Here is a 9,363-nt window from a genome sequence, read left to right on the forward strand (position 1 = left end):
CTCTCTCCCCCTCCCCGTCAGCCACGGAGTGCGCATGCTCCGAGGGGGCCAGCTGAGGAATGCTCGGGGAGGGGGCGAGAACTAACGTTAATTGGCCCCGCTCCACTGCGCATGCGCTGGAGAGCAGCGAGGGGTGTGGGGTGCGCGTGCGCGGGAGGCGGTCGGCGGCAGCAGCAGCAGCACCGGCTCTGGCAGTGCCGTGAGGGGTCTCTGCCCGGCGGCCGTTAGCGGCCGTTGCTGGTGGTTACTGCTCGGCATTCTCCCACCGTCGCCCCTGCCCGCCGTCTCCTCCTTGGGTCCTGCCGCGGGCAGACGCGGCCCTGCTGCCTCCTCCGCGACACCTCCGCTCGGAGTTGTACGCGGTGGCCTAGGACGGGTCGCCGTTGCCGCACGGCGCTGCGGTGCGCTGCCCGGCGCTGCGGTGCGCTGCCCGGCGCTGCGGTGCGCTGCCCGGCGCTGCGGTGCGCTGCCCGGCGCTGGAGCCTGGGCTGCGTATAGCCTCCGACCGGGTGTACTTGTGGATGGTGGGGTTACCTGCTTGTAACGTTTATGCGTGCAGCCCTCGTCCGCTTCGCTGGCCTGCATTTGGATGTCTCTGCTTTGTTACAGGTTTGGTGGGAGAGCAAATAATGATTTGGCAAATGCGTTTTTGTGTATGTAGCTGCTTTCACCTCCATCGTTAATGAAGTACACAGGCCTTAATCAGTGTAAACACAAGTTCAGCAACTGAATAGGGAGTTCCTGTAGCATGGAACTATCAATAAAAGCCAAGACGGCTCCAAAAATCCCTGGAGAGAGCTAAGCATTTGTAAAACTGTATGTGAAAAGTCAGTGTAGTAGTTACTATGCTGCTTAAGAGTTTTGAGGAGAGAATGCTTTAAATCCCATACCACTTGTGTAAACATGCCTGTCAGGGCAATGGGAAGGTACATCCTTCAAGACTTTCAGTCCGAGTCCCTTTTGAAACTTGGTGCACGTGTTTTTTCTTCACAAAGTTAAAGGGTGTCTTTTATTTTTTAGCAGTTGCACAAAGTGATCCTGGGAAATAATCTAAGTAAGTAACAGTTCTGGATGAAAGAGGTTATAGTGGATAATCATTTCTTACTATTGTCAAAAAGTGAACGTCATACTGGAAGTTAACCAAAACTGGTGTAGGTAAGACTTGCAGAGTGCTCATTTACTCTGTTGTAGTGCAGTCTAATTTTGACAACCACCCATCAAGAAACATGCCAGAGTCCAGAGAAAAGCAACAAGGATGATGAAAGGTCTGGAAAATGGGTTCTAAAAGAAAAGATTGAAAGAAATGGCCTTGGTTGGACTAGAAGGAGAAGAGTGAGGGCTGATATGAAGAAAGACATCAAATATTTTTATGCATAACAGAAAGTGATAATTCCTGTCTGCATTCTTTCTAACAGCACAAAATATGGATTTAAACTGCAGCTGGTAAGGTTAAAGTTAATCTTCTCTTATGACACCTGGATGAACTAGTTGACCTTTAGAAGATCTGCAGACTTGACTTTGGATAGGACTCCTTTAAAACACTGTCAAAGCAAGTAAGACTTGCACCCTCATCTCTCTAGCACCACAGTTACAAAGCAGGTGGGATCCTTAGATTCAGTCTTTCAAATCATATTTCTTTCCCTTTTTTCCTGTTTTCCTACTCCATAGGCAGCTATGGCATAAGGGGTACCTTCTACCTTCTTGGTAGAAGTGGTTCTAGTTTACATACAAAAAATAAAGATTGAGTAGGCAGAGGAAAAGTAAAAGTAAGTCAAACAGAGCACAGGCACTTAGGTGGAAAGAGTGCCCATGTTAGATAGTCTCCTTACCAACAAGCTAGACAGGCATTTCTACCTTTGGTTTGTTGGGGTTTTTTTGTTTGTTTTCGTGGCATCTTTTATCCTTATTTCCTTTAACTACAGTGAAATAACTTCAACCCCAGAATACTTTTTGGTGTGGTGATGAGAATACTGCCATTAGAACTGTGGGTTCTATTCTCTTCCCACTGAGGAGAGAATTCAGATCTCAACATTCCTTAGGTGATGGGGACTACTGGCCATGGGTAAGTCCCACAAAGTTAGATGTTGAATATGGCATTGAAAATTCCAGTTTTGATCTTAAAGACCTAAACTTGACATCAGGAACACTAGATGAGAATCTGCCACATAGCCACATAAGCCCATTAGGGAATCTGGGCCAATGAAACAGCAGGTTTTAAACCATCTGGTTCATAGCACCTTGCCAGTTGTCAGGAAGGGTTTTAAACACTGCTCCTCTTATAGAAGTACTGTTTTGCCTTTGAGAAAGTGCTGGCCCCTAGTGACTTAATAGCACCTATTCAGTTGAATATGCAATGCAGTAGTGGAATAAATAAAAGCAGTAGGAATTTTGAGTTCAATTTATAATGGTTGCTGTGATTTGTGTGACAAAAATCCAATGTGCTGCAAATATTTCCAGTTTTTCATAATGTTGGTATCTCTGCTGCAAAGTGATTCTACGTTGCTCCTCCTTATCTATACCATTAGGAATGTGGTAGACTGAAAATTATCCTTAAAGAGAGTGCAATTCAGCAGGATTCCAGTCTGCATTGCAAGCTTTACAAAGTCTTAGGCTCAAATGAACCTTTTTGATGGGGAATAATGCAAGCCTCTGAGAACTTGCTGGAATGCTCTGTGGCAATTATTTCTGCAATACTATAGTTCAAGTTCCGGCCTTATGTGGCTCTAGAGACTTTGGAAATATATATGGTTTGTTTTTCAAAATACTTTTAGACCTCTTTCTTTCCCCTCTAATTTTTCATCGTCTAATAGTTACGTTCAGGAATGTCATTTGTGATCTGAACTACGATAGTTTGATTCCACCACCCTTTGCCATCAGATTATCATATTGAAGATTTGCATTATCCATGTGCATGACTTGCAGAGTTGGTGCAGATGGAGCTATGTCTACGCCACTATGCCGTCAGTTCTCCAACTGGACTTAATTGGACAGGGAGCGCCAACCAGCAGTAACATTCTCTTCAAGACTCCAATTCCTTGTGGTTATTTGAAATGCATACGGAACGGATGTGTGCTCGTGACCCTGAAAAGGCCCTTCTAGAAATGTAGCTCTAGACTACAACAGAGCTCAGGAGGAGGACAGTTCCCATTGTTTAACCATGAAATCAGTAGGCCTTTATCAAAGTCTTCCCTATTACATTCAACAAAACCTTTTGGATTTTTCCATTACTGCTTTCAGGGTAGTGATTGTGCCAACTTAATGGCAAACTTAAAAGGCAAAAGGATGACTGCATTTACCCTTTTGAGATACATTTTTCCCTTTAGCTTCACTGGACAAAACCAAAAGAATATATGTATTTTAAAAAGTAGGAAAACTTTACGGTAATAACTTCTTTGAAAATGATTGAGATTTAAGACACAAGTTCTTAAGTGCTCAGAAAATGTAGCGAGGATTCTTTTCTTAGCCAGTAAAATGTAAAAAAGACCAAGTCCAACTAACCATTATTTTCTCATACGTCTCAAAGGCTGTCACTGGACTGTAAAACAGGTGCTTTGGCTACAGATAGAAAGTGGCCCCAAGACTCTTACAAACTAATACCAGACAACAGACAAACTGTAAATAGCATGATGCCTATGTTTCTCAGTGTAGCTTAACAACTCAAAAAGATTATGAAAATACTTGTTAAATAAGTAGAAAATACATGCTACTAGTGTTCTTCTGTTTCTACTGCCTCAAAAAATATATTTAAAAAAATATATCAGTGGATTATGATCTAGTGTTGGTGAAAGACCTTCTCCAAGCAGTAAGATGGACTAGGTGGCCTCCAGATCTCCCCACCAACCAACTTTTTCGTGATTTTCTGGGATTGAGAGAGTCTGTGGATGGTTGATAAGACAAAGTCAAAGCTCAGGTATAGGTCACTGCTGAGGAACTTGCCTTCCAGAGCGTCCCAGTTATTAGCACACCTCCAGCTGCACCTTGGCATTACACCTGTGCTCCCTGGCTCTGGGTTCAGGAGACTGGGCCACCCCACTTCATCTGGCATGAAGGATCACCACATTGGTGAAAATCCTCATAACGCAGCTACCAATGAGTGAAAAACAGAGCTCAGCTGCAGATAAATAAATTACTTCCCTCTCTGTGTGTGAGATTTAATAGTTCCGAGCTATTAAGAATAGGAGTATGTAAAGACTTTATCATTTAGTTGGTCGTAATTAAATAACTACATGCTCTGCACCCTGTGTGAAATTCAATCCTATGCTGAAGACCAGGGCAGGTCGCAGATTCCAGCAAGCATTCTTTTCCAAGGTTTAGTTTTGAATAGTGCATTAGCATGTATGGAGTGGGGAATTTCAAAATATGCCACAGGCATTCTGGAAAATACACTGACCATAAAAGAGTGATAAAGTTGTACAATATGTTAATGCTGTTGATGCACTTCTTGGGAATGAGGAAATACAGGCTTGCACTTATGAAAGAGTTTGAAGAAAAACATTGTAGGAAAGGACTGCAAAATTGTATGAAAGGACTGTAAATGATCTTAGAATAAAATTATAATTGATGGACAATTAAAGAGAATGTAATAGCTAACACTGTGACAGAGTTAAGCAGCTAAGTTAGTGTATGCTGTCTTTAAAAAAGAGATGCTGGTGTTTAAACAATGATGATTTCACCTCCTAGCTACTTTGATTTTATTTCCTGTGTTATCCAGTGTGTTATTTTTTATGGGCTCTATTATCTGGGAGCATGAGGTAAGACAGGAGCTTTCCACACAGGCAAGCTCTTTTCCAGATATATACTAATGTAAAGTATTAGTATATTTGATAACAGTGTGTGCTAACTATTTGGCTTAAGGGAGCATGTAGTCACATATCACAGTAGGCTGGGTCCACAGGAATGATTAGTTGCTGACAGATCTTCTCTCATTTGGGAGAAGCTCATGTCTTTTTCACAGGATTCTGTGTTTTCCATTTTTGCTCAAGAAGTCCTGCAAGTTTGCTCTTTATAGAATGAGGGTTTTGGCTCTGTTCCCAGTTTCCATTCCACATCCTATTCCATTAATCTGATTTCTAAACTTGGAAAATTTTTATCAGTTTTATAACCTTATAAAACTGTCTAAAATCCTACTGTCAGTGATGCTTCCATTTTCTTTCCTAGATACTTCTTGCTATGTAGTTTGTTAGCGGTTAGATTCAAAAGTCGTATAGCATAATGTTGTAGGAGATGTTAGCTGCTAACCAGAAGAGGAACAGGAAGGATATCTCCAGTGCTAGCTCCAAGCTAGCTTGCTCTGACAGATCCTGAGAAAGTAATCCCTCTCCCCAAACCCTGTACCTGTGTCTAGACCCTGCTATCTATACAGGTATGTCTATGCAAGATGAGTCCTCTGTTAATGTTCTTAAACCATTTATATAATTATCGGATGTTGTCAAAATCCATTATTTATGTGAGTGTTTAATGTCTACAACACCTACCTGAATCTCCATTGTGCTCCATAAAATCTACTGAAATTTAAAACAGTATGGTATGCTTCCTATCAGAAGCAATATTTTTCAGGCCATACTTTTTTACTTTGGGTTATTTCTCCACACTTCTTTTTTCCCAAGAAAGTTGAACAAACCCCCACCAAGTAAGGGTGCAATAAGGCAGTAAGTGAAGATTGTGTGTTACTACTTGTCGCTCTGTATTCCTTACAAGAATTGATTTATTTTCAGCCATGCCTTACTGTAAAATAGCAAGTTAAATCTAGACTGTTTAGTGTAAAATGGGTGAAAAATACTTTCAGTATACAAAAGTTAGAACTAAGAGCTTTTTTTTTCTGAATATAGATTAATTGAATAAATAAATATCAAATACAGCTGACTTAACTAATGACCTGATGGAACCCATAACCCATTGGCTATTGTGAATCCATTTTTATTTTAACAGCCTCATTAAAGGGAAATACACAATCCTTTCTACATCCTTATATTTCATTCCAGACACAGAAGCTGTCCATTTTTTTAAGGCTTTTCATTATCCTATGTAATCAAATGTCTGATCAGCTGCTGGATCAACACCATTAATTCTAGTCCACTCAAAAGTGTCTCCAGCGCAGAGAGCTCAGGATTATTTTTTCTGAGCATTTATTTCTGCTTCTAGTTCTTTCACTAATTTCTGTTTGCCACTGTTTTGATCTTCAGCCATCAGTAACTGCATCTCGTAAATGGTTATGCTGATTCTGGCATGACAGTACTTTCTCTTATTGTTGACACTTCGCAGTATTCTTTCTATTTTATATTTTAGTTGCCTGATCGTGGCCATCTCTATTCCCTAATCTTAATTGCAAGGTCTGCACTGGCTAGCCCCCTAATTAGACAAGGCACAAGTACTCAGGTGCTCAAGGTTTGGTCCCAGTCCTGAGTCAGGGCAAACTCAGTTTACTTTAGGCTGACAACCCATCACTTTAAAGATCTCAATATTTTAATATTTTCAATCAAATCTCAGTTTCTTGCAACCATAAGTCTGAAGTCTTGCTGAAAAATGCTCTTCATAGGTAATATTTAATGCATGAATTATAGACGTTATGATGCAATGCTCAGATCCAATACAGAATTTAAAATAAGTTACCATCCCTCCATACTTCAAAACCAATAAAAGTATTAATAAACTTACTGTATTGATTCATGTTATATTATTTTTATTTTAGGAAATTGCATAGATAGTAGGCCTATCAAGTGTCTCTAAGCATAATATACTACATTTTAAAAATGATATACTTGCATAATTATATAGCCACATTTTACTGACCAGTGAACAAGATTAGAAGTACCTTCTTTCTTTGGTTACTTATTTTCCATTATTAAAATAATGACATTTCAGTCTTTCTCTCTCACTTGGTTTCATTTATAAGCAGAAATTAATTTTTCTTTACTCAAGGAATTCTGATCATTAAAGGACATCTCTCTCTTAATGTTTTGGGCCTAATGAGTTGGGAAGAGAATGTCCTATGCTGAAGCTCAATAAGAGCCAAATTTTGTACACGGAACAGCTCAACAGACTAGTATTTTTTCACCTTTATTAATTTAGCGTTTTCAGAGCTGTTGCGACTTGCTATTAACAAGCAATCAAATAGAAACATTTAAAGAGGGGAAACTGACAGCTGTCATTCCTACCTTCAAAAGCAAAAATATTTTGCTAATCGCTTTTTTTTTGGTGTCTTTTAAATAGATCCACTAGGTGGTGCTTGAAATAAGCTACCCCGGTCTGACTTGCTCAGGGTTGCCAAGCCCATCTCAGAAATCTAAGGGCAACTGGAAATTATTGTGGCTGTGAAATGTTAAACTATAATTTATTAGTCAAAAGTCCAACAGGAATATTCTTGGCAACAGGAATAAGATTGCTATCCTAAGTGCTATCCAAAAGTTCCTCCTTTTCCAAAATCGAGTTTTCTCTTTCAGAAGTAAAACTAGGTGTTCACCATTATGGAGATGTACTGCTCTCCATTATAAATTTCAGTGTTTCTTCATTTCTGATACTCTCAAAATAGATCATTTTCCATTAGTATTTTTGGCATTTGAAGAAGTTTATGTCCAGACTCAAAGTGATTTGGATAAGTAGTTCTTTAAATATATTAAGTAAAGACAAAGCTTGGCATTACCCAAGTGCCTCATCAGTCTTGAAAGAAGTTTAACTTCCAATGAGAAATGAAGGAAGACTGGTGTGATGTTACTGCGCGTGGCCGGGGGAAGGGGCAGGAAGGCACGCATGGCCAGTTATGCAGGTATGAATTATGGACACTGTGCCAAATTCCTCGTGGAAGAGACTGAGGCTTTTCTCAAGTTATTCTTTAGCCATTTGCTGTGCAATCACTCTTCCTAATGCAAACCAACTTTTCAGAGCTTTGAAAAAAGCACAGTCGCTACAGACTTCTCGGTCAGCTATGCACTAGTCAGTTGCCTGATATTCCCCTGCCTTTCAATCTGACAGTACAAGCTTCTAGCATAATTATTTGTTCCTGACGTTGGTTCTGTAACAAAAAGGGTGTTAGTCCTGTCAAACACTTGCCCAACACCCCGGTGGGAGCTCCGGAGCCCCTCCAGCTGCCAGGAGAAGCTGTAACACCTTCAGCCCTTGGGCCACTACGATGTCCTCTCCCTCTGCCTTGAAGGTGAAATTCTGGCGATCCAGGCTTCACTTGGCATGTGGCTTTGAGGGAAATGCCACTCAAAAGGCATTACTCCGTTCTTTGCAGACCCCAGGAGAACAAACTCCTCTAACCCATATGGCGAGCAGGGAATAGACGGAGAAGGAGAGGGAGGAAACACGATGAACGTGTTCCTATCCTTTTTGCTTGCCTACAGTGGCAGGTAGGTGGCCGAGGGCAGCTGCCCGGGCCATACCCTCGCAGTGCTGACACTCGCACAGCCCGTGCAAGTCTTGCCCGAGAAGTAGGCCAGCCAAGGTAAGACCCATGAGAGGGCTCTGATTGCCAGGGCAGGTCTAGGAGGGCTTCAGTTTTGGGGAGAGCTGAAGTGGGGGATCCCGGTGGGAAAGTGAAGGTAATACTGAGGGCTAGGGAGGAATCGGAGGTGGTGCAAGAGCAGCTATTGAGGGTTAGGAAATTGGAAGTAACCACAGTTGGAATAGTTTAAGAGACACAGGACAAATTTAGAGTAAGCCACGCTTCTGTTGTTCATAGAAAAAATGTTTCAAATTAATGCTGATGCGGGGTATGAAGGAAAAGCACGTGTGAATTGCCAGTGGAAGAGACTTTAGATAGCCTATTATAGAAGTGCACATGTGAGCCCAGAGAATTCAGACCTAGTTATTAATACATGCACTGCAGTCAAAGGTAATATGTCTTTTAGGTATAACGAAAAGTCTGTTTTGCTCACGGCCGAAGCACAAAGGCTCTTTTCACCACAAGGAAGCAGAGTAAGATACGTACACTAGGGTGATGTACATGAGAAGCTAATCTTTCACCCTTAGTATGCCTACATCATGTCAGGTATTTTTCATGTTTAAAACATAGTCCCTGAAGAAACAGCCTAAGGATATTGATCTCACAGAAAAAAAAGAAGGATTTGGGTCACTGGAAAGATACAGAGAAGAAATTAATCATAAACTCAGCGTTTTGTGCAAAGATGATTTATAGGACATGAAAAAATAGGCTTAATTATCTGCAATGCATCTTGGAATAATGCTGATATCAGTAATCTGAAATATGCGGATTAGAAAATGTTAGTGCAACCCTCAATTAATAGGAAGCTGATAGTTCAAAGGCTTCCTCCTTTTCTTTTTCTTTGTTACTGTAGTTCTGAAATGATACATGAGTTTTGTATATATACTGTTTTCTTTCTTCAGTTTGTTGTTGCTGCTTAA

The 9,363-nt window shown here is 40.9% G+C and overlaps 1 long non-coding RNA gene across 1 annotated transcript; it reads left to right on the forward strand.

Annotated features, from left to right (window-relative positions):
- The first annotated feature begins 179 nt into the window (after positions 1-179).
- LOC142078741 (uncharacterized) lies at positions 180-8,497 on the forward strand. The gene is made up of 3 exons (XR_012672339.1): positions 180-2,062; positions 8,022-8,149; positions 8,234-8,497. It is a non-coding gene; the product is annotated as an uncharacterized LOC142078741 (long non-coding RNA).
- Positions 8,498-9,363: the final 866 nt, after the last annotated feature.

Source organism: Calonectris borealis, chromosome 2, assembly GCF_964195595.1.
Source record: "Calonectris borealis chromosome 2, bCalBor7.hap1.2, whole genome shotgun sequence".
In the NCBI taxonomy this organism is placed as follows: domain Eukaryota; kingdom Metazoa; phylum Chordata; class Aves; order Procellariiformes; family Procellariidae; genus Calonectris; species Calonectris borealis.